A 27,986-nucleotide genomic window follows, 5' to 3' on the forward strand; every position below is an offset into this window, starting at 1 on the left:
TTCTGAGTTAAGAGATTTGTAGCAGAACCCCACTGCAGTTGATCCAATGCAAAGCCCGCTTCTGATTATCAAGAGTGCTTTATTTCCCTTCAAAACATGAATGAATGTGTTAGAAGCCTCGTTTTTCACATGCGACTTCAATGCAAAGGGACATCTGATCACCCCATTCAATCTGAAAAGCACCATCTGTTCAGAGAGAGGTGAGGAAAGGATGCTTTTAGTGACGGCTAATGCACTAATTATTTGCAAACAAAAAGCAAACAGAATTAGGATACAGTGGTGCCTCGCAAGACGAAAATAACCCGTTCCGCGAGTCTCTTTGTCTAGCGGTTTCTTCGTCTTGCGAAGCAACCCTATTAGCGGCTTAGCAGATTAGCGCTATTAGCGGTTTAGCGGCTATTAAAGGCTTAGCGGCTTAGTGCCTTAGCGGCTAAAAGGCTATTAGCGGCTTAGCGGCTTAGAAAAAGGGGGGGAAGCGAAAAAAATCGCAAGACTCTCAAGACGTTTTCGTCTTGCGAAGCAAGCCCATAGGAAATTCGTCTTGCGAAGCGCATCGAAAAACGGAAAACCCTTTCGTCTAGCGGGTTTTTCGTCTTGCGAGGCATTCGTCTTGCGGGGCACCACTGTAATTCAGGGGTTAAAAAAAAGCAGACAAAATGGAAGGGTTCCCCTTCAGGCATCCTCTAAAAAGAAACCAAAGCTCTGTGGGGAAAAGTTTGAAATAACTTTGAAAGTTAGGAAATAACCTTTTCATTGCAACAACCATCTGCATTTCAAACCTTGCATCTGGGCAGCCACAGGCAGGCAGGAGGAGGCAAAAGCAGGCGAAAAAATAAGTACAGTGGTACCCTGGTTCTCAAACTTAATCCGTTCCGGAAATCTGTTCCAAAACCAAAGTGTTCCAAAATCAAGGCATGCTTTCCCATAGAAAGTAATCCAAACAGATTAATCACTTCCAGACTTTTAAAAACAACCCCTAAAACAGCAATTTAACATTAATTTTACTATCTGAGACCTATGATCCATAAAATGAAAGCAATAATTAAATATTAAATAAAATTAATAAATTTAATATAAAATAAATAAGACAGTATTGTAGATAATAAAAATAAAAAATTGATTTTTCCCCCCTTCCCTGCACTGATGATAGTCATTGTTTGGATGGGGGGGCCTTTATCCATTTCCGCCGTCACATAATCAATCAATCAATCAATCAGTAGCTGAACTGGGTTCCACACAGTCACAAAAACAAATTAACTGAAAAAGCCTCAAAAACAAAAACACAACATAAATAGCAAAAACAAAAGCGCCAAACTTAATCCGTTCCGGAAGTCCGTTTGACTTCTGAAATGTTTGAAAACCAAGGCTCCAAAAATCAGCTTCCAAAAATCAGTCAAAAACAAGAACACTTACTTCTGGGTTTTTGGAGTTTGAGAACCAAAGCGTTTGAGAACCAAGGTACCACTGTACTGGTAGTTGAACCACCCCAAAGAGCTTTAATTTACCAGGCTTAGTAATATGCCGCCCTGTGCGAGGCAATTTGACTCCCTCCCCCCAGCCCTCACAGCGACGGCTTAAGGTAGACTTTGGGGATGAGGCACGAGGCTCTGGGGAGGGTGCTAGAGCCCTCCTTTCCCAAGACCAGCAAGTGCTTGCCCAACTTTGAGAAGGAGGCAGGAGGACTCTAGGACCCCGTTGGAGCTTCTCACCTGCTTCCCAAAGCTGGGCAAACGCTTTGAGAAGGCTGCTCACCTGGTGCAGCCACACCGCTTGGCACTGCCCCAAATCCACCTCTGATCTGAGGCACCAGGGGTTGGAGCTTCACAGAGGCCTCCAGGAAGATCTGCCCCATCATTGCTATTGCCCAACTCCTGCTCCATGCCACTGCTACCATTAAGTTTCTTTTGTGGGGGAATTGGGGCATGATCTAGGGGCTTGCAGGGGTCTGAGAGGAGATATTTGGCTCTGCCACACAGGTTCTGAATTTGTAACTGAGCGGGTGGCAGCAGCGTGGAACTGAGAAATCCTTTGTCCAATGCAGGTTGAGTGGACTGGAAGGCTGAACGACCCCTTAGCCTGCCCTCTTGGCCACCATTCCTGACAGCTTGCTAGCTTATGCCTTATATATATCTCCTGTATCTTCTGATGTTTACCTGTGTTGTGTCCGCTGAGCTGAATGAAATTGCTTCATATTGGCCGTCTGCAGCTTTGAGTGTCGCTCTGCTTGGTTTTTTTCGGTATGAGTTTTCATCGCTGAATTATGAATGAATCAACATCTGCTAAAAAAAAAAAAGTGTGGGGAGGAAAATAAGCAAACAAACCCAAGGCAGGATGAAAGATGAGACCGAATTTATCTGATGTGCATACACCATTAAGCGGGAGGAAAGAAACAATTTATTGATTTGACTCCTCGCCGCATCATTTTTATGGCTCTTTGGGTTGGCTTTGCACAAGGTATTCATATGATGTCACGTAATGCGGATCCAATTTACAGTGAAAACAGTCCAAACTGATTGTCTGCTCTTTTGTTTATTTCAATACAATAACCCGCACATTTGTATGCGGTTAAGTGAACACAGCAATCAAGATTACAGCGATCTTCTTTGTAAAGCTTGAAAGGATGGGTGCTTCGGGAGAGATGTATCTGAGTGTCATGAACTTGGTGAATATTATCTCTACAAGCCTCATATCTGTTCAGGCTTATAACCAACTCCAAAAGGGTGTATCATTTGTAACTCTCTTACCCATTTTCCAGTTCCTTCTCCTTGTATTCTCTCTCTCTCCCCCCCCCCCATTTTAATGGGAGAGGGGAGATTCATCTGTTGGTACATTTTTTGTTTTGTTTATATCTTGCATTTTTATGTTGTGAACCGTCCTGAGATATATGGATGAAGGGTGGTATACGAATTATTTTATTTTATTTTTTTATTTTATTTTATTTTATTTTATTAATTAATTAAAGCATTTTGCTTAAAGGGTATTGGAAACAGACTCCAATTCAAATGAAACTATGGTTGTCCTAGGCACTGGGGGTTAAAATGACCCTGATATAAACATTCTTGGCGGCTTTATGGTGTTGCAGAAATTAAGATAAGGAGGCCCTGTTCTCACCCATAAGTACCTGATCCTGTCACATGATAGAATATCCAGTTCTCTTTACAAGCAGGGTAGGTGAGAATTCTGTCTGTACCCCATTTCTCCTCTAGATGTTCATACGTTAGATGCCTCATCATGCAGCCCCTGTGGACTCTTTAACACCTCAATATGAACCTCACTACATAAAGAGCACACACATGACACAGACAAACAACAACAAAGATTGAGAGGTGGAGTTGCAACATCTGAGAAGGGAGCCAAAGGTGCCCACAGAGACCGAGAAGGGGTTGATCAAGCCATCTTTCTTCTCTCATTCACACTATTTGACCTATTACTCTGAAGGTACTCCTAGCTCGGATTTTCTCTCTCCCGAGCCTCAAGGAGGCTAGATTGGTCTCAACTAGGGCCAGGACCTTTTCAGCACTGGCCCCAACTTGGTGGAATGCTCTGTCACAAGAGACCAGTGCCCTGTGGTATTTGATATTTTTCTGCAGGGCCTGCAAGATAGAGCTGTTCTGCCTGGCCTTTGGCTTGGACTCACTCTGACCCCTTATATGGGATTTGGTATATAAATTTCCCCTTGGCTTTTTTGCTGTCCCATGTAAGACCAGCATGGATAGCTGTCAGGTGAATATCTGATGTTTCCTCCCTTTATGGTCTTGATTTATGGACTACTACTAAAATGAGACTGCATTTTAAGCTGTATTTTAATTACCGTAATTTTTGCACCATAACACTCACTTTTTTCCTCCTAAAAAGTAAGGGGAAATGTCTGTGCGTGTTATGGAGGGAATGCCTACGGGTGGCATGCCTACGGATTTTCCTCCTCTAAAAACTACGTGTGTGTTATGGTCGGGTGCGTGTTATAGAGCGAAAAATACGGTAACTGTTGTTGTTTTTCCCCTATTATGTTTTATTGTAATTTATATTCAGTGTTAGCTGCCCTGAGCCTGGCCTTGGCCGGGGAGGGCGGGGTAATAATAATAATAATAATAATAATAATAATAATAATAATAATAATAATAATTTGGGTTAACCATTGGCAAATCTTCAGTCTTGCTCATGGTCAGTTTGCAGAGCATGAATGGATAAGCTGTGCCCTTCCAGATGTTTTTGAATTCCAATTTCCATCTGCTCCAGCCAACATGACCAATGGTCCAACAGCAAGTTAGGATTTTGGAGCAAAGCACAGAGTATTTAGTATGCACGTCCCCAGACATTAAGTGAGTGCTTCCTTCACCAGCAAGTATTGCTGGGTGTTTTTCTGTTTGCGGGATTGCTAGAGATGGAGGAAGGCTCCATTTTAAAAGGATTTATACACAGAATTTGCTAGTTCTGACCTGACTGAACTTTGTCTACATCAGGCTGCCACTTGCTTGAATGCCTGATAATGTCTGAACTGCTCGTGCATTGCATGTTTTTTTAAAAGATCAACTAATTATGTGCAGAATTTTATGCAGTGTGTGTGATATGAATCGAATTCAGTACTTTATTTCTGCAGCATCATACATATAGTTAAATGTGCTTGTTACTTTAGGAATCCTGGAGTGTGTATGTGTAGCATAGATCTTTCATTCTAATAAAAACATAAGAATGTAATAGCACAGTTCCCATTGGAGGATTTCTATACCACATCATAATCATGAATGTGCATAAAGTCAGAGTGGATATTCTGATCATTTCTATTTTTAGCCTAGTATTTTTATTTATTAATTAAGAGGAGCAGAGCTCCTCCTGCCCACCCCCAGATGTGTGCACAGCCCATCCCCTAGTGTATATAATATTATGACTCTAACAAGTACAAAAATATAATACTATGTTTTTTTCAGTTGCACTAGTTAAAAAACAACTTGCTTTTCATTAAGACCAAGGAATGAGATGGGAGTTAAAAATATATCTGCAACTAAGCACGACATTGAGGTTTTCAGGAAATTTTATCTGTATTTAGGGGCAGACCAGGGTTGTGCTTTCAGCCGAGTGTTTAGGATTATAGTGGAGACATAAAACCAGGAAAGTGGGTGTTTTTGCAATGATGGTGCAGCAGGTGGAATTTGGGGTTTGAACCCCTCCTGAGCCTGACTGTTCATTGGGTTGCTTCAGACAAGTAACTTCCTCAGTCAAATCTGAGGGAAATCAGTACTATAACTTGTACATCCATAACCTGCTAGCATAACAAATAGCAGTAACTGGCAAATTTTGTTTTTATTGCTGCTTAGTAACGACAACAAATTTTGATAATCATTTATTTGTCCACTTCCACAGAAAACTAATTAATGTATAATTTGCTAAACCAAGCACTGTTGATTTTTAATTAGCCATGGCCTTTTTCATCACTACTCTCTTTCCATTTGTTGGTTTTTCTTCCCTCTAGTGGCTAACCCCAAAGTGACAGCAATTTTGCAAGTGTTCATCCTAAGGACAGCCATTGGGTTCGTTATCCGCATTGCCAGTGCTCCACCTGATCGGAAGTATAGGATAGTATTTTGGTGGCTGGATCACTAGATGGGGCTATAAACTACATCATAATCTCATTGTATGTCATCAGAACTCATATTACGTGGCATAATTGTTGAGGATTACAAGCAAATTCCCAGGCAGCAAATTATCCACCTTTTGTGCTTACAGATAAGAGCTGTAAAATCAGCGCAGATTATCCATGCCCCTAAAATTGGGGGCAGATTTTTGTGGAACGTTTGGCTTTCCAGACAAATTCCACTCAAAACTGAAGGAGAGGGGCCTGTGTATGTGTGGCAGAATGCACTAATTCTGCTAACATTCCTGTTTGTCTAACGGTCATCCTGGGCTTATCAAGCGCTCTAATTATTGATTAGGGTTGCATTTGTTGTACGAGGAGCAAGAAACAAGTTCTCTATGTAGTTGTACCAGCCAATGGTGTTGCCTGAAAGATTAGAGGACCTGGTTATAGTGTTATATGCCACCCCTATCTCCTAGCAGTGTGAAATATCAGGGGTTTCAGGCACTTACCCAGGGTTTGTGTTTTCTTCAGAAACTAGGCACAATGGAGATTGTGGTGTCTTTAGGATATATGGTTTTATTTACACACATATATACAACCAGCACCTAGATGGAGGGATTGCAGAGAACATCTATGAAGCTCTGGCTTTCCCCTTTCAGGTAGCATTGGATTCAAAGGACAGTAAAAAAGCATCCTCTGTGTCTCTGAGAGCCAGTGTGGTGTAGTGGTTAAGAGCGGTAGACTTGTAATCTGGTGAACTGGGTTTCCGTCTCCGCTCCTCCACATGCAGCTGCTGGGTGACCTTGGGCTAGTCACACTTCTCTGAAGTCTCTCAGCCTCACTCACCTCACAGAGTGTTTGTTGTGGGGGAGGAAGGAAAAGGAGATTGTGAGCCGCTTTGAGACTCCTTAGGGCAGTGTTTTTCAACCACTGTTCCGTGGCACACTAGTGTGCCGCGAGATGTTGCCTGGTGTGCCGTGGGAAAAATTGAAAAATTCAAAAGATTTTTTTAAAAAAAAATAATTCAAATTTTCGCCCACTAGGCGGGCGCCGGACTGTGTCCTGGGTATGGGGTGGGGTTTTTGACCCCACCCTCGGCCAGCAGGGGCACCGATCGGCGCTCCTCAGGGGGACACCCTCCACTTTTCTGATGTCCGGGCTATGATTGGTCCAGACTCCAGCCTGACCTATCACAGTAGGACATCATCTTCCGACTTCATTTCCCGCCCGAGCACAGTGTGCGCAGCAGCGGAGAGAAGAAGATGTCACGACTCAAGTCACCAGGAGGACCAGAGAAGTTGCCATTTTATTTCTCTTCAGTCTCCACTGAATGCCTTGACTGGGTTAGGGACCCTTATAGCTCAGCATCAGTTGGTGGAAAGGACATGACTTTACAGGAGCAGGAGGAACTAACTGAACTGAGACAAAATCGTGGTTTCAAGCTAAGATTTGCTGATCTACCTTTGGACAGTTTTTGGTTGGATACTGCCAAGGAGTTCCCCCTTCTGGAAAACAAAGCTATTTTGACATTGCTCCCATTTTCTACTACATATCTGTGTGAGATGAGCTTTTCAAGCATGATTGCTATAAAAACTAAATACAGAGAGAGACTGAGAGCTGTTGACGAAGAGCTACGTGTGTGTCTTTCTTCGATTCCAGCCAGAATATCGCCTTTGTGTTCAGCCAAACAGGCCCAGGTTGCGCACTGAATAAAGTATTTTATAATTTTTCATATTTCTGTTTACTTACTATTTCATAATAAAGTAATTATAAAATACTTTCTTTGTGTTTATTTGATTCCTATTCAAGAGAATTACTTTATATATAGTCAATATAGGCACAGAGTTAATTTTTTTAACATTTTCTAATGGTGGTGTGCCTCGTGATTTTTTTCATGAAACAAGTGTGCCTTTGCCCAAAAAAGGTTGAAAAACACTGCCTTAGGATAGTAATGAAGCAGGATATCAAATCCAAACTTCTTCTTCTTCTTCTTCAATCCAGACTGTCATCCTCAGCTCACATGGAGGTCTGCCCCTTCTTTTTACAGCTAACCAACTCCAAGGACCTTCTGTTGGCCTACGTCATTCAGGGTTGAAACCCTAAGCCTGGCCTTTGCCTCTGCCCACTAGCACCCAGAAAACAATGGGCCCCACTCCCCCTTGTCTGGCAGTCTTGCCCTCTGATGGTTTCCTTGATAATAATAATAATAATAATAATTTATTATTTATACCCCGCCCATCTGGCTGGGCCTCCCCAGCCACTCTGGGCGGCTTCCATAAAAACCAAAAATACAGTAAAATGTCACACGTTAAAAACTTCCCTGAACAGGGCTGCCTTAAGATGTCTCCTGAATGTCAGATAGTTGTTTATCGCTTTGACATCTGCTGGAAGGGCGTTCCACAGGGCGGGCGCCACTACCGAGAAGGCCCTCTGCCTGGTTCCCTGTAGCTTTGCTTCTCGCAGTGAGGGAACCGCCAGAAGGCCCTCGGCGCTGGACCTCAGCGTCCGGGCAGACTGATGGGGGTGGAGACGCTCCTTCAGGTATACTGGACCGAGGCCGTTTAGGGCTTTAAAGGTCAGCACCAACACTTTGAATTGTGCTCGGAAACGTACTGGGAGCCAATGCAGGTCTTTCAAGACCGGTGTTATATGGTCTCGGCGGCCGCTCCCAGTCACCAGTCTAGCTGCCGCATTCTGGATTAGTTGTAGTTTCCGCGTCACCTTCAAAGGTAGCCCCACGTAGAGCGCATTGCAGTAGTCCAAGCGGGAGATAACCAGAGCATGCACCACTCTGGCGAGACAGTCCGCAGGCAGATAGGGTCTCAGCCTACGTACCAGATGGAGCTGGTAAACAGCTGCCCTGGACACAGATTTGACCTGTGCCTCCATGGACAGCTGTGAGTCCAAAATGACTCCCAGGCTGCGCACCTGGTCCTTCAGGGGCACAGTTACCCCATTCAGGACCAGGGAATCCTCCACACCTGCCCGCCTCCTGTCCCCCAAAAACAGTACTTCTGTCTTGTCAGGATTCAACCTCAATCTGTTAGCCGCCATCCATCCTCCAACCGCCTCCAGACACTCACACAGGACCTTCACCGCCTTCACTGGTTCTGATTTAAAAGAGAGGTAGAGCTGGGTGTCATCCGCATACTGATGAACACCCAGCCCAAACCTCCTGATGATCTCTCCCAGCGGCTTCATATAGATGTTAAAAAGCATGGGGGAGAGGACAGAACCCTGAGGCACCCCACAAGTGAGGGCCCAAGGGTCTGAACACTCATCCCCCACCACCACTTTCTGAACACGGCCCAGGAGGAAGGAGCGGAACCACTGTATAACAGTGCCCCCAGCTCCCAGCCCCTCAAGACGGTCCAGAAGGATGCTATGGTCGATGGTATCAAACGCCGCTGAGAGATCCAGCAGAACTAGGAAACAGCTCTCACCTTTGTCCCTAGCCCGCCGGAGATCATCAACCAGTGCGACCAAGGCAGTTTCAGTCCCATGATGAGGCCTGAATCCCGACTGGAAGGGATCCAAATGGTCCGCTTCTTCCAGGCGTGCCTGGAGTTGTTCAGCAACCACTCGCTCAATCACCTTGCCCAGGAATGGAATATTTGAGACTGGGCGATAGTTGGCCATCGTGGCCGCATCTAAAGATGGTTTTTTAAGAAGCGGTTTAATAACCGCCTCTTTCAGCGGGTCTGGGAAGGCTCCCTCACGGAGGGAAGCATTCACCACCCCACGAAGCCCATCGCCCAGTCCTTCCCGGCTAGCTTTTATAAGCCAGGATGGGCAAGGATCCAGGAGACAGGTGGTTGGTTTCACTCGTCCAAGCAGCCTGTCCACATCCTCGGAGGTAACAGATTGAAATTGATCCCACTCAACTTGACTAGACAGAACTCTAGCACTCTCCCGCCCCGGCCCTGCTCCCACGGTGGAGTCTACTTCTTCCCGAATCTGGGCGATTTTATCTGCAAAAAACTTTGCAAAATCATTGCAGGAGAACATGTGGCCCGTACTGGGCCCCGATGTTGCAGGTGGTTCCGCTAAATTGTGAACCACCTGAAAAAGTCTCCTGCTGCTGTTTTCTGCAGATGCAATAGAGGCGGTGAAGAAATTCTTCTTCGCCGTCGCTATCGCCACTTGGTAGGCTCGACGTTGAGCTCTAACCTGTGTCCGGTCAGATTCGGAATGAGTTATCCGCCACCGGCGCTCTAGCCGTCTCAACGATTGTTTCATTGCCCTCAGATCCGTGGAAAACCACGGGGCTGTCCGGGCTCCATGCAATCGGAGAGGGCGCTTCGGAGCCAAACAGTCAATAGCCCTGGTTAACTCCACATTCCAGCGGGCCACCACCAGCCTTGGCACATGGAGGGCAAGTCTATACTGGTTGGTTATAACACTTAAAATGTGTTATAAAAATGCAGCACCAGAGGGCGCTGTAGAGCAGCGATCTGTTGGCAATGGAAAATTACCTTGAGAGCTATATTACATTTCTTTTACAACGTTCTAACAGATCAGTGTAGATCCACCTCAGTTAGCTGTGTCAAGCTGGCTTGGCTCATTAGCATAACTAAATCCAGGGGGCTTCTGTGTTTAGCAAAGCTTTATCAAACCTGGATTAATTTTAACTTTTACTACATCTAGGAATTATGGGGGGGGGGATCTGACACTCCACAATTTAGGAGAATCTGCCCCCCCAACCCATAATAGAACTAGATCATCATTTCCATCAGAAATTGCCCCTCCAAAAAACCCCACTCTGGAGCTTCATAACTGAGAAGGAAATTTAAATATAGATTTATCCCACCCAAATCCAACCAAACATTCAAACCACTACCCCACACTGGCTGACTGGGTATGGTATTGACAACCATAGAATCAGCATTTCATCTCTAGGGAGTGGACTTACCTACCAGAATCAAAGTTGTCTAGTGATTTCAGAGAAGAGAGTACGGGGGATGTGTGTTATATATGATCCATCTGGTTCAGTATTGTCTACCGTTAATAGCAGTGGCTCTCCATGGCTTCAGGCAGGATCCTTCCTAGTTGGTGGAAAGTATCATACTGGATTCACAAACAGGATCACATTATGGTGCTGGTTAACAGCAATACATCTCACCTTTCCCTCCCTTTCTGATACATAATTCATTAAGGGGCACCAGACACAGTGGAGTTAAAATATTTCAATGTGTGTTGGGGTGACTATAGCTAGAAATGAGAGTAACAGCACAATCCTATGCATGTATATTCAGAAGAAATCCCATTGAATTAAATGGGACTTACTCCTATCCAGGCATCACAGGACTGCAGCTTAGGTGCCATTCTTAACAACCTCCTGTTCTTAACAAAACTAATGATTAAGGTTGATTGATCTGCTCACACAAAACCTTGCTAATTCCTGTTTGTGGGAGAAATCCATCCAATGAAATTGCACATGGCAACATGTCCCATTAAACTCAATGAAACCAATGTCTGAGTCAGAGTTGTTTGAAGTTGGCACTTGTGATGGGGGAAAGAAGAAGAACACAGAAGAGGGTTATTTTAGGATTCTTATGCTCTTTCCACCATTATTCCAAGGGGATCATTCCCCTGTAGAGTTCTCCATTGTTTGCTATAACAAAACTATGAAAATTTACTTGTTCTCTTCGTAGCAGAGATTAGATTACATAATACGAAAACTAGGAGACAGATAGCCTGCAGGTATTTATTAGTCAAAAGAAGACTGATAACATTATGTAAGGATAGGCCATATTATGAAAATGAAATCCCTGAAGTGATGTACATTTATTGAAAAGGGAAGAACTGAAAAGACATCTTTTGTATATATGTGCATTGAACTATTCCACTTTCTTGCTCACCCTCTCCTCTTAGGAGAAACTTCATTAGATATTATGGGAGAGAAAGTAGATGAATAAATGAGCAAATTAAGTTAATTTGGATATGCGGAAGGTATTAAAAATAAATTTAAGGAACCGCAGAAAGAGGGGGAAGGAAGTCAAGTTTTGAAATGTTAAAATGATTTTGTGTGTGTGTATATATATGTGTGTGTGTGTGTGTGTGTGTGTGTGTGTGTGTGTGTGTATAATGGGAGAGACGCCTGTCCCTTCTCATCCTGTCTTGCTGCCCTTGCCTAAGGTTCTCTTCAAATTCAGTATAATATAGCACAATATTTATATTCTGTCCTTCCAAAAGCTTTGCCCTAGATCAGCAGTGGCTCCTCTCCCATAAATGTTTAGTGGCTCCATTGACTCACCATGTCACAGGATTGGAGGAAGTAGCTGCTGCTGCTGGTCCTTTTCCAAGTTAAGTGGCTGGGAGCTTAATTTTTATTTTATTTTTTACTTTTTTAATTTTAAAGGTATTTAAAATGTTTTCAGTAAAAAAAAATATTCATTTTTAAAATTTATTTTTTATTTTTTATTTTAAAGGTATTTAAAATGTTTTCAGTAAAAAACATATATGACCATTTATACCCCACTTTTCCACAATATGCCATTTTAAAGTCCCTGAAATTATGATAAAGGATAATAAGTTAATAAATAAATCAGGTGTGAGAGCTCCGCAGAATGAACTATATGGACAGTACAGATATACACACAAGCAGGTTTTCAATTGGAGGAAGGGGCCATTCGAACTGTTGTCCTGTGCCAACCCTGAACAGGAAATAATTTAAAATGTGAGTACATTGCCACATTACAATTTAATTCTGTTCCCTGAACCTTGAGATGCCAATATAAAAATGAGTACATTCGCTGGGAAATCAATATGTTTCAATTAGAATAACATTGCCTTTTAAAATAAGCAACAGATCTGTGATACAATACCCCGTTACCTGGTAGCACTGATGGTTATTCTAACATGAAATAACAATAAAGCAGTGGCGTAGCGTGGGGGGTGCCAGGGGTGCCAGCCGCACCGGGCGCAACATTTTGGGGGGCGCGTTTGGCCGGCCCCCCTCAAGGAAGCGAGAACCTCTCCAAGGCACAGCGTGCCGTCGGTAGAGGAAAAAAGCCGCGCAGCAGCAGCAGCAAAGTCGGGAGGAGGAGGAGGTGGAGCGAGCCTGCTAATTCCTTGCAAAGTCGGGAGGAGGAGGAGGTGGAGCGAGCCTGCTAAGAATTCCTCGCAGCTGGCCATCCAACCTCCAGCGAAGGAGGGCCCCGCTCCACCTTCCGAGGGAGCCTGCTAGGACCCCCGGCTCCCTGCAGGTGGCTCACAACCCCCGCTAGCCTGGCCGGGGCTCGGGGAGGATGGGAGCCGCCTGCTGGGCTGGCACAGCTGCGTGTGAAGGCGCGGAGGGAGGCGCTCCCAGGGCTGCCGGCGGCCTTTCCCCGCACGCGAAGGAGCAAGGGCGGCGGCGGCGGCGAGGCTGCGCAACAGCCGCTGCGTGAGAACGAGCCCTTGCCCAGCCCGGGGGACGATCCGGAGGCCCTCTCCGAGCGCGTCGCGTGTAGCCAGCCTGCCAGCCTGCCTGCCAGGGTGGAGCAAAGCGGCGGAGTGGGGAGAGGTTGCCCTTCTTCGCACGCACCCCCCCCCCGTCACGCCTTAAATCCACCCTCCCACAAACTAGGAGCGAGCAGCTGAGAGGGAACAGCTGAGAGCCACGAGCAGCTTTTTCTGAAAATGCCCTTTTAAAAAAAAAAAATCCTAAAATTTATAAACCGCTTGACAGCTACAAAAGCGGTTTGCCAAGAGAATAAAACTGCCAGGAAACAGTGGTGTAGCGTGGGGGGTGCAGGGGGGGCCGGGGGTTAGGGTTAGGGGGCGCAAATCCACGGGTTAGGGGGCGCAAATTACTTGCCTTGCCCCGGGTGCTGACAAGCCACGCTACGCCACTGCAATAAAGGGTATAACAAAGGCATATTATTTGATGTTTCTGAACAGCTTGAAGAGAAAGGGCATGATCCAATCAAGTTTATGTACTTGAAGGCTAAAAAAGAATAATCTGCATTTAGCAGAATGATACTGACTCATCGCAGTTTTCCTAGGTCCCATCTCCATGTATAATTTACATTATTCCTAGCTTGTCCACTGAAATCAGTGAGACCTAACCTTGAATGGATCATACCCAAATAGCTTGTGGGATAGATTATATTGAAGCTAGTTTTATATTTTGCAGTAATGCCCTCCTCCCCACTTGGATGTTTATTTTAATGCTGTTGATTTAGTTAATGATACACACAATCTGTTATGATTTTAAGTAGTGTGGTTTTTTAAAATTACATTGAGAAGGCTTAAACTTTTTGAGAACAACTGGATATGGGGTGTTCCTGAGAAAGCTACAACTTCTGGGGTTTTCTGGGGAAGAAGGGTAGATTGCTAAACGACTCTGGGAATGTAGTTCCGTGAATAGAATAGGGGTCTGTCTATCATCTGTCAGTACCTTTAACAAACTAGGGTTGTGGGCCCAGGTGGCATGAGGTAGCAAGCAGCCAGGGGCTAACCAGGGAAGATAAAATAATCACAAGACAACCACTTTGGGATAATACAGGCCACCACATTATTTATTACAGATGAAAGCAAATCTTGGCATAGGCGTTGTGTATTTATCCAGAATCACCCAACCTGACTGCTGGTTGATTTGGAGAAGGGTTAATCTTGGGTTAACCCAGTGTGGTGTAGTGGTTAAGAGTGGTAGTCTTGTAATCTGGGGAACCGGGTTCGCGTCTCCGCTCCTCCACCTGCAGCTGCTGAGTGACCTTGGGCCAGTCACACTTCTTTGAAATCTCCCAGCCCCACTCACCTCACAGAGTGTTTGTTGTGGGGGAGGAAGGGAAAGGAGAATGCTAGCTGCTTTGAGACTCCTTAAAGGGAGTGAAGGGGGGGATATCAAATCCAAACTCCTCTTCTTAAGGATCACCCCGTGGCATACATAAAAGCGGGGTGACTTCTAAGATCACTGTTGTGGAGTATTACTCTAACCCATCAGCCCCAGCCTGGGCATAAAGATGGAAGCACCTCCCCCGGAACCCTTTAACAGGATACCCCTATCCCTTGGAGTGGGTGGTGAGAGTCCCACTCACCCCCCTGATCCACCTTGACTAGGTATACAACCCAGTGCCTTATCTGCCCAATCTGTGACAATTGCTATGAGGAAGGCAAAACCCCCAGACTGGCTCAATTTGCCTGGAGGACAAATTCCTCCCTAGTCCCAAATAAATTTAGTTTACTAATTAATTAATAAATTAGTAAATTTAGTTTACTAATTTATTAATGGCCTTCCACATTAGTGTCAAGGTGATTTACAAAATAACAACAAAAAAATAGCATTGTATTCTTTTAAAAAGAAATTTACAAACAACAGGGAATAAGCACCCTTTCACTCAACTGGAAAAGCTTGTTGAATCAAAAAGGTCTTCAATCATTTCTAGAAAGCACAAAAATAGTGGGTACCCACTGTATCTCATGCAGGGATGTATGATGTTCGTACTTTGGGCAACAAATTAACATTTAAGTGTTGAAAGCAACATCTTTGTAAACCAAACTAAATGATGGCAAAACTGTTCTCATTCAAATAGGTTTTAAAAAGTGGGTTTTCAAAACCCTCTAGGACATTATAACCATTTTGCATTATAAAATACCATGTTTCATGTATTCCCAATTGCTGGTTTATGTCAGTATATCATACCAAATGGAAAAGGATTCACTTTGTTCTTTAGAGACACTTGTGCTTTCCTCTAGTAACTCCTTTCCATTTATATTGATGAATGAATCCAAAATCTAATTGTTACTCATTGATTGAACCAACTGCGCAAGCTGCTAGTTGTGAACAAGCTGATAACAATATTGCACAGCATAGATTCTCATCCACAAATAAACTAAAAATATCCAGATTGTTTAATCTTAGTATATTAGCACTTATTAGGCCCCATCAGCTACAGTTGGTCATTAACATCTGGATTCTGAAAGTCTGTACTAATATGTCTCTGCGAAACACTAGCACAAAAATGTAATTTATATAAGGCCTTTCATTTTGAGAAGCACCACCATAGTGGTTCACGGACAAATAAAAGCCAACAGCAATATAACAAAAATAAAAAAGATAGCTGTCAATTAAAAATAAACAAATAAACTTACATACATACATACCCCGCCCATCTGGCTGGGTTTCCCCAGCCACTCTGGGCGGCTTGCAGCAGAATATTTAAAACACGATAAAACACGAAACATTTAAAACTTCCCTAAACAGGGCTGCCTTCAGATGCCTTTATAAAAAATACAGCTACCAATACATAAAATACATAGTGAAACAGCTACATTAAATCATAATTAAAATAAGACACAGATGAAACAATCCAAACTTGAAATTCAAATCAGGAAAGCAGGGAAATGGCAGCTCCACACAGATTGCTGCAGGGCTATGGAGCTAGGAATTATGGGACTGCAAATGATGTCACTGGAGATTGTTTCCTAGACTGTCATTTCCACCCAGGGATTGGTTCAGTAGTGGATAATGGGTGGGCAGGCAGTGCTCACATGACCTTGATTTCCTGTGGGGCCCATCACATTCTCCCAGTACGCAGTTGCAAGACAACATCAAGGTTGACCATGATGAAGCTTCACCGCCCCCTCTCCATCCCAGTATGGGGCAGGGACACAGACAACTGGAAGTTGGTTGAGTGCCACCGCTTGATCCTGCCCACTACTAGATTGGTGAAATCTCTGGCTGCAAATGGGTTCAAACCCCAATTCAATCTTGAGCCACTACAGGAGGCAGAAATAAAGAACAATAGTAGTCTGGCATTTAAGTGACTTGCAAAGAAGTCGTTTTTCCAGTCTGAGATACCTATTCTATGCCCTTAATTTGCAATAGATTCTTTAAATTTTATATGGCTTTAGATAAAAATTATCTGTTATATGGACCCTAATCATTTCAAATTATACTCTTTGCTTCAGTAACAGCTTGATATGTTACTGTATCAGAAATGGCACATTTGAATTTATTCATGAAAGGCAAAACAATCCATGGTCAACAAGCCCTTTCCGCATCTCCAAGGATGGATCGACCTTAATTCTAAAATGTGTATGTGGTTACATTGATGCCGTCACTTTCCATGGATTTTCCCATTAAAATGGGAATAAATCTTGGGGGTTATTTTTCAGTTGGCTGCTTCATAGGGGTAAACCCAAAGATAGACTTCGATTGCTCAAGCTACGATTAAAAATATATATCAGAAAATCCAGCAAAATGATTCATTGCTACATATGTCAGCAGCATTTATCATTCACATCTTTAGCTCCAAGAGCATATAAACGTTCAAGGATGGTCAGTCAGTGGACAATGTTTATATATTACTTAGAAATCAATTTCAAGATAGAACATTCTGAACTTCCGAACAAGGAATGAGGTGCACAGATGTTACGATGGCTATTCCCCAACATATATAGATTTGATTTATATCAAAGAAAGCTAGCTCTCTCTCTCTCTCTCTCTCTCTCTCTCTCTCTCTCTCTCTCTCTCTCAAAACAGACCCCTCTAACCTTGCTGGAACTATGGGCTGGAGCAAATGCTACTTGATAGTCTCAAGTGTTGTAAAAATGATTTTATGAATAAACTAGGGTTACCATAACGTCTGGAAAGCCCAACAACCTTTGTGTCTGGATATGAAATATGGCAACCCTAGAATAAGCTAAATAGCTTTCATTGCTGCACTAAACTCAGTGTCTCTACCACTACTTCACTACATATAAAGATCTAGATATACTCCCTGGAAAAGACCCTGATGTTGGGAAAGATGGAGGGCACAAGGAGAAGGGGACGAGAGAGGACGAGATGGTTGGATAGTGTTCTCGAAGCTACCAGCATGAGTTTGACCCAACTGCGGGAGGCAGTGGAAGACAGAAGTGCCTTGTGTGCTCTGGTCCATGGGGTCATGAAGAGTCGGACATGACTAAACGACTAAACAACAACAACAACAGATATGCAAAACCCCCCATTTTTGTAAAACAAACAAAGAAAGAAGAAAACCCAAAATAACAGTGTTTGCATGATGTATCTGGAACCTTTTTGTACTTAATGCATAGGCCTTCCACAATCACCGTCTGATGATGGGAATAACGGACAGGAATAATATTAGAACAGGAATTATATATATATAGGAGCCAATACAGGTGTAGGTCACAACTTTTGTATAAGGGAAAACATTTGAAACAGAGAAAATGGAAAAGACTGTAACAGCACAGAAGAAAACAGATAGGAGGGCAGCCCACAGGTTACATTATTCTTGCTTTTAATAGCAGCTGATAATGTTTATTTTGAAGAAAAAGCAGTCATGGGGCCCTGATCCGAAAGGTCTTTTTTTGGTGTGTGTGTGGGGGGGACATTTACTACCACGGTGCTCCCTTCCTTGCTATTTGTCCATGAAGCTGCTGTGGTGGTGAACAGCACTTTTGGGAACAAATATGAGCTGTCTTGGGTGGCAGTGTAGTTTGGCCTAATATACTGCCGAAGCCAAGATGTTGAAGGCTATGAAACATGGTTCGTAAATGTTTACAGTTTCAACGGACGTTATGAGTCTAGTTCTAGCAGGTTATGGTTCTTTCTACTATGGGGCAAAGCGAACATTTGCCGCAACTTGGGGTGGGTGGTACTAGAATGTGATGCCCACATTGCTACTTTTCACAGAGAAGACCATGCCCATGAGAAATTTCTCATGTTAGTTTAACTAGAAATCAGAATGAAAACTAATATTCAAAAGTTGGCATACTCTAGTCTAGCTTCACTGCTCAGAATGAGTGCAACATTTCAGAATTCAGATACGAACTTTCAATGTGACAGTCTATTCCAAAATTCAAGTGCTCGTTGGCATCATCTAGGAAATATCAGAGGCTGTCAAACACTGTCAGATACCATTGCATGCCATCTGACAGATGCTATTGGATGCTAAATACTGTCCGTTGCTAAAGTGCTTACCATGCCAGTGATCAGATAGCGACATCAAATGCCACATATCGAATGGCAAAATAAAATATGACAGGGCATCAAATATACAGAGAATGCTTGGCAAATATTGGAATATTCTGAAAAAATATCTGGAAAAATATTCTGCGTTAAAATTTGCAGAGGAGCAAATTGCTTTCGGCTCTTTTGGAAGCGAATCAAAGCCTTTCAGCTGCTGTTTCGACAGAGGATTTGGAACCAAGTCATGGTGTGCAGGAATAAAGTGAATTAATTAGCACTGAGCAGCATGTGTGGTCCAGCAACATCTGAAGTCTGAGATCATGTAGTGATGCTGCCCCTTTTGATGTCAATATTGCTAGTTTTGCACACAGAATCTTGGCTTTCAGAGATAACCAGAGGGATGGAGGGTAGACACAGAGTGCAGGAGTAAAGAGGAAACAGCAAGGATTAGAGAGTAGGAAAGAATGGTTTGTTATCACAATGGAGAGAGATGAGTCCCTAGTATATGTGTATGTGTGTTTTATATGGACCTATATATACATGGACCAATATATATGGACCAATGCCTTTTAACTTATTCATACATGATCTGGTCATTGGACTGACAGATGTGTATATGAATGAGAAAGAGCTGCTCCCATAGGCATCTGGTGTTGGTGCCTGGGTACACTGAAATAGACCTCGCTGGGGTTCTTGCACCAACTGGAGAATGCAGGGCAGCTATGTCCCCCCCCCCCCACAAGCAACCCTTGGGATGATTCATCACTCTTCTTTCCCGATGCGCTTCTGCGACACATACTGTATCCGGAGATATATGCACACAATACAATAGCAGAGTTCAAACAGAAGCTAAGCATTGGATGTGTGGATTTCTAAGCTACTTTATTATGTACAAAACAGAACAAAAGAAAACATGGCTCCTCTCTCTTTCTTCATCCCCAAGACAGAAGAAAAACAAAAGTACTACACAATGGAACAGTGTAACTGAACTTCTGCTCTCATGACTCCAACAATATGGAATGTCAACACAGACATGTGATGAAAACAATCACACATCCTGCAACGGGAGGAATGAAATCCCAACATCTGGTTGGCTATGATGAGACATGTTTAGGATTGTGGTCTTCACATCAAGGTTGCATCTGATTTTTATAAAAGCCTGTAAAAAGAAACCAAGATTCCTGGGAGGCTCCTATCTATTGTCTCCCTTAATAATAATAATAATAATAATAATAATAAATTTTATTTATATCCCGCCCTCCCCAGCTGAGCCGGGCTCAGGGCGGCTAACAACAACCAAATAAACAATCAAATAATAACACATTCTAAAAATATTTCATTATAAAATTAGTTAAAATCACATTGGTGGCAACCGATTAAACAGAATTCTGTGCAGGTTGCCAGAGGAGGGGGTCAGGCTGCGCCCTGACTAAAGGCCTGGCGGAACAACTCTGTCTTGCAGGCCCTGCGGAAAGATGTCAAGTCCCGCAGGGCCCTGGTCTCTTGTGACAGAGCATTCCACCAGGTTGGAGCTGCAGCCGAGAAGGCCCTGGCTCTAGTTGAGGCCAGCCTAACCTCTCTGAGGCCTGGGACCTTGAGGGTGTTATTATTTGTAGACCGTAGGTTTCTCTGTGGGGCATACCAGGAGAGGCGGTCCCGTAGGTACGAGGGTCCTAGGCCGTATAGGGCTTTAAAGGTTAAAACCAGCACCTTAAACCTGATCCTGTACTCCACCGGGAGCCAGTGCAGCTGGTATAGCACCGGATGAATGTGATCCCGCAGCGAAGACCCCGTAAGGAGTCTCGCTGCGGCATTCTGCACCCGCTGGAGTTTCTGGGTCAGTCTCAAGGGCAGCCCCACGTAGAGCGAGTTACAATAATCCAGTCTGGAGGTGACCGTCGCATGGATCACAGTGGCTAGGTCAGGGCGAGAGAGATAAGGGGCCAACTGCTTAGCTTGGCGGAGATGGAAAAATGCCGCCTTTGTTATAGCTGTAATCTGCGCCTCCATAGAGAGGGAGGTATCGAAGATTACACCCAAACTCTTAACAGACGGTGCTGGCACTAATTGCACCCCCGCAAGAGATGGGAGTTGCCCCCTCGATCCCATATCGTCCCGCCCCAGCCAGAGGACCTCTGTCTTCGACGGATTTAACTTCAACCGGCTCCCACGTAACCATCCAGCCACAGCTTCCAGACATCTGGTCAGTGTGTCTGGGGCCGAGTTAGGATGGCCATCCATCAAGAGATAGAGTTGGGTGTCATCAGCATACTGATGGCAACCCAGCCCAAAACTCCGGACAAGCTGGGCGAGGGGGCGCATAAAGATGTTAAAAAGCATCGGGGAGAGAATCGCACCCTGAGGCACTCCGCACACCAAGGAGTGACGCGATGACAATTCCCCCCCAAGCGCCACCCTCTGTCCCCGATCAGAGAGAAACGAGCGCAGCCATTGAAGGACTGTGCCCTGGATCCCCACGTCGGCAAGGCGGTGGTCCAGGAGTTCGTGATCGACCATGTCAAAGGCTGCTGACAGATCTAGAAGAATCAGCAGCCCCGACCCGCCTCGATCCAGCTGCCTGCGGAGATCATCTGTTAGGGCGACCAGAGCCGTCTCGGTCCCATGACCAGCACGGAAGCCGGACTGGAATGGATCCAAAGCAGATGTTTCATCCAGAAACCTACCAAGCTGTTCAGCAACCGCTCTCTCAATCACCTTACCCAGGAATGGAAGATTCGAGACCGGGCGGTAATTGGATAGATCTAAGGGATCTAACGATGTTTTCTTTAAGAGCGGACGCACCACCGCCTCCTTCAGTTCCCCTGGGAATATCCCGGTGCCAAGGGACAAATTGATGATATCCCCCAGGGGGGCCCGCACCTCGTCTGGACACGCTCTAATCAGCCATGACGGGCACGGGTCAAGAGGACAGGTGGTGGGCTTTCCAGCTTGGAGGAATCTGTCCACATCGGCTGGGGATATCCGGTCAAAGTGGTCCAATACTGGACCCGAGGACAGTCGAGGGGCCTCCAGTTCCTTTATTGTATCCAAATTGGCAGGGAGGTCATGGCGGAGCAACAGGACCTTCTCCGCAAAAAAGCTCGCAAATGCCTCACAGCTGTGTGTCAGATTGTTATTTAAATTTGGCTGTCCTTCAACGGACGTTAGAGACCGAATTATACTAAATAATTGCGCCGGGCGAGAGCTAGCGGATGCAATGGAGGCCGAGAAGTAAGACTTCTTAGCGGCCTTCACTGCCATCTCATAGGTTTTCATAAAAACCCTATAAGATGTTCTTGAGGCTCCGTCACGGGCACCCCGCCATACTCGCTCTAGCCGTCTGAGGTCCCGCTTCATTTTCCGAAGCTCCTCGGTAAACCAGGGGGCCCGGTTTCTGCGGGGTCGCAGAGGGCGCTTAGGTGCGATCTCATCGATGGCTGCCAGGAGCTGGGTATTCCAGCCCTCAACAAGCTCAGTCAATGAGTCGCCAGGGGGAGCAAGGTCCCGCAAGGCCTGACGGAATCTATCAGGGTCCATCAGCCTCCGCGGGCGAGCCCAAATTGGCTCGCCACCTAAGCGGGGTGGGGGTGGAAAATCAATCCTGGCTTTCAGTGCGTAGTGATCAGACCATGGCACCTTCATCGAGGGAGACATGATCACATCTATACCGGCGCCAAAGATCAAATCCAGCGTGTGGCCTGCTTGATGTGTGGGGCCCGAAACAAACTGGGAGAGCCCTAGTGTCGCCATGGAAGACACCAGGTCCAGAGCCTGTGAGGAGGGAGTGGCATCAGCATGGATGTTGAAGTCCCCCAGTACCAATAGGTTGGGGAACTCCAAGGCCCAGCCGGCCACCGCCTCCAACAGGCCTGACAGGGTGGCTGCTGGTGCGCTAGGTGGCCGGTACACCAGCCAGACAGCCAAGCTCACCTCGGAGCCCCACACTAGGCCAACACATTCAATGCCGGGGATCGATGGCGATGGCAGAGCCCTGAAAGAACAATCTTCTCGGATTAATAATGCCACCCCTCCCCCCCGGCCCACAGTCCGCGACTGGTGGAGGACGGAGAAACCTGGGGGCGCCATCTCTCGTAAGGTAACAGTTTCCCCTTCGCGCACCCAGGTCTCCGTCACACAAGCCAGGTCAACCCCCTGCGAGGTGAAGAAGTCTCGCAGGGTGGCGGTTTTTTGCCTATAGACCTGGCATTGCACAACACCAGTGACGGAGGTGAGTAATCCTTGCTCACCCTACCTTCGTCCCTCGGGATGGGGCGCAGATTGGAAGGGGTACGAGCATATCCATATCTCGATCCCCTTCGCCTATGACATCTGCCCCCACCGCCATACCTCCCTCGCCCCACTACGGTAGCAATCCCAAGCCTCAAACCAACCTCCATTTACAGAATAGAAACAAGTCAAATCAAAACAATTGTACCAACACAACAAATCCCCACCCCACTCAATAGCCAACCCCAAACCAAACTAAAACAAAACAAAATAGAAATACATCAATAAAAACCACCGTTCATGGTGGGACAACAAAGTAAAAAATAAAAACCCCTATAAAACATTTTAAAATATATAAAAACATATTAAGCATTTGCCGCGGCAACATCAGTGTCCTTAAAACAGTAGCGGTGGCGAGTGTGGGCCCCGCCCCCTAGGCCTGGAAGAGTGTGCCTACAGGAGGGAGCGGCCTTCCTCAACCCCCACGGTGGAGCCGCAGCAATGGTGTCCCGGTGCCTCATGAGGCCTCTTAAGCTGTGGCAGTGGTGAGTCAGTCTGGCCCCGCCCCCTGGGCCTGGTGGGATCAGCCTGAGGAGGGAGCGGCCTTCCCAACTCACAGTGCAGCAGCAGCAGCAGTGGTGTTCCGGTGCCTCGTGTGGCCTCTTAAGCTGTGGCAGTGGTGAGTCAGTCTGGCCCCGCCCCCTGGGCCTGGTGGGATCAGCCTGAGGAGGGAGCGGCCTTCCCAACTCACAGTGCAGCAGCAGCTTTTAACCAAATATATTTGGTCATTTATTTCCATCATAAGGATTGTAGTCATGCACTACAGTCCTAACCATGCTTGCTCAGAAACACAATGGGGGGGGGGGATGAACTCCCTGTTGCATGTGGAATCCTGTACCAATTTTCCTGGGTTCAAGGCCATTAAACTCAAGCTTTTGGGTAGGCATGAACAGTGTTAAAATGTTTTTGAGAATTCAGCCTGAGTCTGTTAAGAGCTGCTGCTCCAGCTGAGAACTGATATTGGTGCTGACCACTGCTGTACTTATCAAATATTGAGCACTGCTGTAGAAGCAGGTTTCTTCCTGAAAATCTCCCAGGCAGGAAACTCCATACTGAGTCCCTAGTGCTCAGTTGCCAGTATAGTTAAGAATCTATTCCTAAAGTTTAGGACCTAAACTTTTAGATAGTCCTACTTCCTTAAGTGAATAGGAGAGAACCATTGTCCTGGTTGGAGTGCGAAGGGGAACCCTTTACATTCAAAACTGATGCCTTTGTCCTTTTCATGCCCCACATGAATATGAGATTAAAAAAGAATAATGAGCCTCTTACTGAAATCAAGGTGTAGAATGAGCTGAAAATGCCTATTAATGTGGGACATCCTGCATAATCCATCACTGTTACATGAGGTCATAGGATCAAATAGCAGGGTTTTTCTTTTCTTTTCTTCTTAAAGGACCAGAAACATTTGATGGCCATTCACTTTTTTAGATGAAATCCTAACAGCATTCAAGCTACTGCTTTCTCATTGGCACATAAAGTCAAAATATTTCTGTATGAATGTCATAGTCTCTAAGTATCTGAGATACTTGGAGCACATCACTTCTGGTAGTTCAGATATGTACTTTTAACCCAGTATATTCCATGCAATTTCAGTTCCATTTATATTATTTCCACTGCTACTCTAACCCCTTTGGCCCAGAATAAGGGGTGGTGATGGATTGCTCTGCCTGATGTGGCTTAGTGAGCTGCCTTTCCCAAGGCAACCTTTTCAGAAAGTTGCTTATAAACCTGTGAGACAGGTCATCGTTTGTGGAAAGTAAAAGCAGACCTATGCCATTGGTGCAGAGTAGGGAAAAGTGTTGAGCTGAGGAATCTCTGGCTCTGCAATAGTTGTTGGACTCCATTCCCATCAGCTGGAGTCAGTGCGGCCAAAGTTAAGGGATGATGGGAGTTGTAGTCCACTAGCATCAGGAGGGTCAAAGGTTCCCCAGCCCTGCCAAACAGAAATAAACCCGAAGAGACCCTTGAGAGTCCCATGGACTGCAAGAAGGTCAAACCTATCCGTTCTTAAGGAAATCAGCCCTGAGTGCTCACTGGAAGGACAGATCCTGAAGCTGAGGCTCCAGTACTTTGGCCACCTCAGGAGAAGAGAAAACTCCCTGGGAAAGACCCTGATGTTGGGAAAGACTGAGGGCACAAGGAGAAGGGGACGACAGAGGACGAGATGGTTGGACAGTGTTCTCGAAGCTAGCAGCATGAGTTTGACCAAACTGCGGGAGGCAGTGGAACACAGGAGTGCCTGGCGTGCTCTGGTCCATGGGGTCACGAAGAGTCGGACACGACTAAACGACTAAACAACAACAACAAAAAATGAGACCAGGGGCTTAAACAATGATTCATACACAGGGACATCATTTCTTGACAAGCATACATGCAATGGTTTATTTTGCACTAAGTTTTGAATGTGGTCCTGAAGGAAACGTGTGGTGAAACAGAAGTGCTAATGGCTGACAGGTGGCTGAAAGGATATCACTTGGGCTACAAAGTGAAAAGCACAAAGATAAAGCCAAGCAAAGGAGCCATTTTTGATTGAGTTCATTCTATAAAAGCTGTTGGTGCTTAACCGCACACAGAAAACCCTATTTTGGTTTCAAAGAAATCATGAAATGAAAGGCTGCAGTGGAATCACATGGTAACAAAAGCACAGTAGCAGCAGTTCTGGCCTCCCATAAACTTCTCACCCAGCACTCTAGAAAGAAAGGAAAATATTGGTTGAACTTTCAGAGAGCAGGAGAGACTTCCGTTGTCTTTTGAACTTCAGTGTTATCCGTGGAAAGTCAGTTTCAATTTTGTATGAAGAGAAATGCTTACCTGGTCATAACCCTCCTTTTCATGCAAGATAAGAATTTTCACCAGGAAATTATTTGTTAGCAAATCTCAGTGTCAGCTCAATTCTGGAAAATACCGGTAACTATTTGTGTTTAAGGTTGTGTTGCTTGCAAAGAAACTGCTCTTTGCTACCTGTTTATTAAGGACAATGTTCAAAATACGGCCTTTTTCCTTAGAATGAGTAGTATAAAAGGGTATAAAAGTAGTATAAAATTTTATCTTACCTCCTCCAATATTGTCAGAATGCAGACAGAGAGACAGTCATAGAAATATAAAACATGGTATTCTGTGTGTATATAAGCCTAATAGACTAGATCTGAACAGATATCTTCCTCCCCTAGTTCCATCAAGGCCCTTGGGATTAATTTGGAGTGCTCCCTGGGGCTGAAAGGAAACTGCATGGAAAACAATAGGCTTACTTCTGACCAGACATGTGTGGGTGACACTGTTAAGCATGCAATGTATATTGCCAAATCAGATCCACAAAGGTATACCGAGACAGGTGCCTTTTCCATGGCAGCCTCTCAGCTTTGGAATGTTCTCCTCAGAGACCTTCCAAAACTACATCCTAGATGTTGCTTGGAAGTGGTACAAGACATTTGGATTTTGGTCTCTCTGAACCAGAAGGGTTAGGGTAAAATAATTACCTTGTTACTTGTTGCAAGTATAGTTCTAGGCAATTAGGGTGGGGTGGCCAGTAAATTTGACTAATCAAGAATTCAAGATCACAAACTAGGAAATAAGATTGGCAAACTGTTCAAAGCCATCAACACCTTTCCTCTCACATTACCCAAATCTCACTCACGCCAAAAACATTGTCCACCTAGGCCAGGAAACAACTAGTATAGCCAGTGCATTTTTCTGGGGGGATGCAGGGGTACGCATACCCAAAAAAAATTGTGAATTTTTGTACTTTTGTCCATTTACTGTGTTTATTTTTCCCGATTAGAACAATAAAATGGTGATTTTCTTGAGTCAAAATGAGAGTACCGCTATACATTTTTAAAGAAAAAAACCCACTGAGTATAGCACAGTAAAACTCAGCGGGAATTAATGTGCACTTAACATAACCCTAACCATACCGGACCCTGCTTAGCTTTGCACTTGAGGCTAGGATGCTTAATCCTTGGCTGATAAATGGATTAAATTTATAGCACAAGTCTGGAGCCCAAGGAGCCAAAATAGGCCACACAGTTAAAGGAATGCAGAAATAAATGTACTCATACCAAGCCCTGTTGAGAAAATGCAGAGAGAAATCCTTCCATGAAATTCATTTAGAATTATAAATGGTGCTAAGAGTTTTCTAGGAATGTGGCAATGAAAGGATCCATCTACATTTCAAAACAGCAAGACAATGCCATAGAGACTGTAGCCCTGACATATGTAACTTGACGAAGGCCACACATATTAACCTGAACGCAATTACAGAAAAGCCCCATGAGCTAACAGACCTATTCATCTATGGTGTGTGAAACTAAGGTCATCTCAAATTACACAATGCAGGAAGCAAGCCAGGCTGTCACTCAGAGGCTGCAGACGAAACTACTGTGTATTAAAAGCCTGGCAGCAAAACAATCCACTTCTAATCACGAACCTTTGTCCTCACCAGCTTATAGAACTACTTGCTCATTTGAGCATGGGTAGCAAAAAGCTGCTTTGGTTTTAGTTCGAAGAATCAATGAAAGCACAAGCATGGATGAATGGAAGTTGATCCACTGGAGGAAATAGGAAGCTGCCCTTCCAACCTCTGCCCTCAGTTGGCCTACATCGGCCTGCCTTCTTACAATGAATCAGGGTTAAGCTTCCCCAGCACTGTAATACCGAGGACTTTTGTTGAAGCCTCTCCTGACCTGTTAAAACACAGGTCTGTATCTGCTGTCCTATCCTGGAATCTTCTTCAGGCTCTCCTACCAGACACCAGTCTGTTCTTCTAAACTGCCTCTCCCTTACCATTCAGCACCACGGACAGGTTCTCCCCTTGTATCTTCTGCATATGCCAAATGTTTCAGCTACTCCATCCACCAAGCCACTTTGCCTACCTCTCAGGCCTTCCTTCTCAATCCTCTTCCTTTGCTGACATTGTCGTCATCTTCTGCCTGTCCACTAGGAATCACCAACTGACACCCAGCGACTAACATCCAGCTAAATACTCGCTTCTTCTGCCTTCCACCCAGCCCCAGCCAATCACACTCTCTAGCTAAGAATTCTAAACCTGCAACCACCAATCGGAATATGAATATCTTCTATTCTTCTTTTGCATACTGAGGGTTCTGTCTCCAACCCCTTTTCTTTTGAGTGGTCAGTTAACCTCCCTGCCCCATGACAGTTAAGCCAACTTTCACCTGACCAAATAGAAGACTTCCCCCATCAAACACTTTGCAATGTATATAGTGACAG

The 27,986-nt window shown here is 44.9% G+C and overlaps 1 protein-coding gene and 1 long non-coding RNA gene across 5 annotated transcripts in view; one reads left to right on the forward strand and one right to left on the reverse strand.

Annotated features, from left to right (window-relative positions):
• Window positions 1-27,986, forward strand: part of LOC308585313 (uncharacterized protein) — a 180,917-nt gene that overhangs the window by 111,521 nt on the left and 41,410 nt on the right. The gene's annotated exons all lie outside the window — the stretch shown is intronic.
• Window positions 60-27,753, reverse strand: LOC308585327. 2 transcript variants are annotated; one of them, XR_014007276.1, is made up of 4 exons: window positions 27,629-27,753; window positions 10,485-10,617; window positions 2,154-2,276; window positions 60-186 (listed from the first exon to the last, which is right to left on the reverse strand). It is a non-coding gene; the product is annotated as an uncharacterized lncRNA (long non-coding RNA). The 2 variants fall into 2 exon arrangements; XR_014007277.1 differs by having other exon boundaries at window positions 2,154-2,279.

The sequence above is a fragment of the Podarcis bocagei genome (assembly GCF_964188305.1).
Source record: "Podarcis bocagei genome assembly, chromosome: 4".
NCBI classification, from domain to species: domain Eukaryota; kingdom Metazoa; phylum Chordata; class Lepidosauria; order Squamata; family Lacertidae; genus Podarcis; species Podarcis bocagei.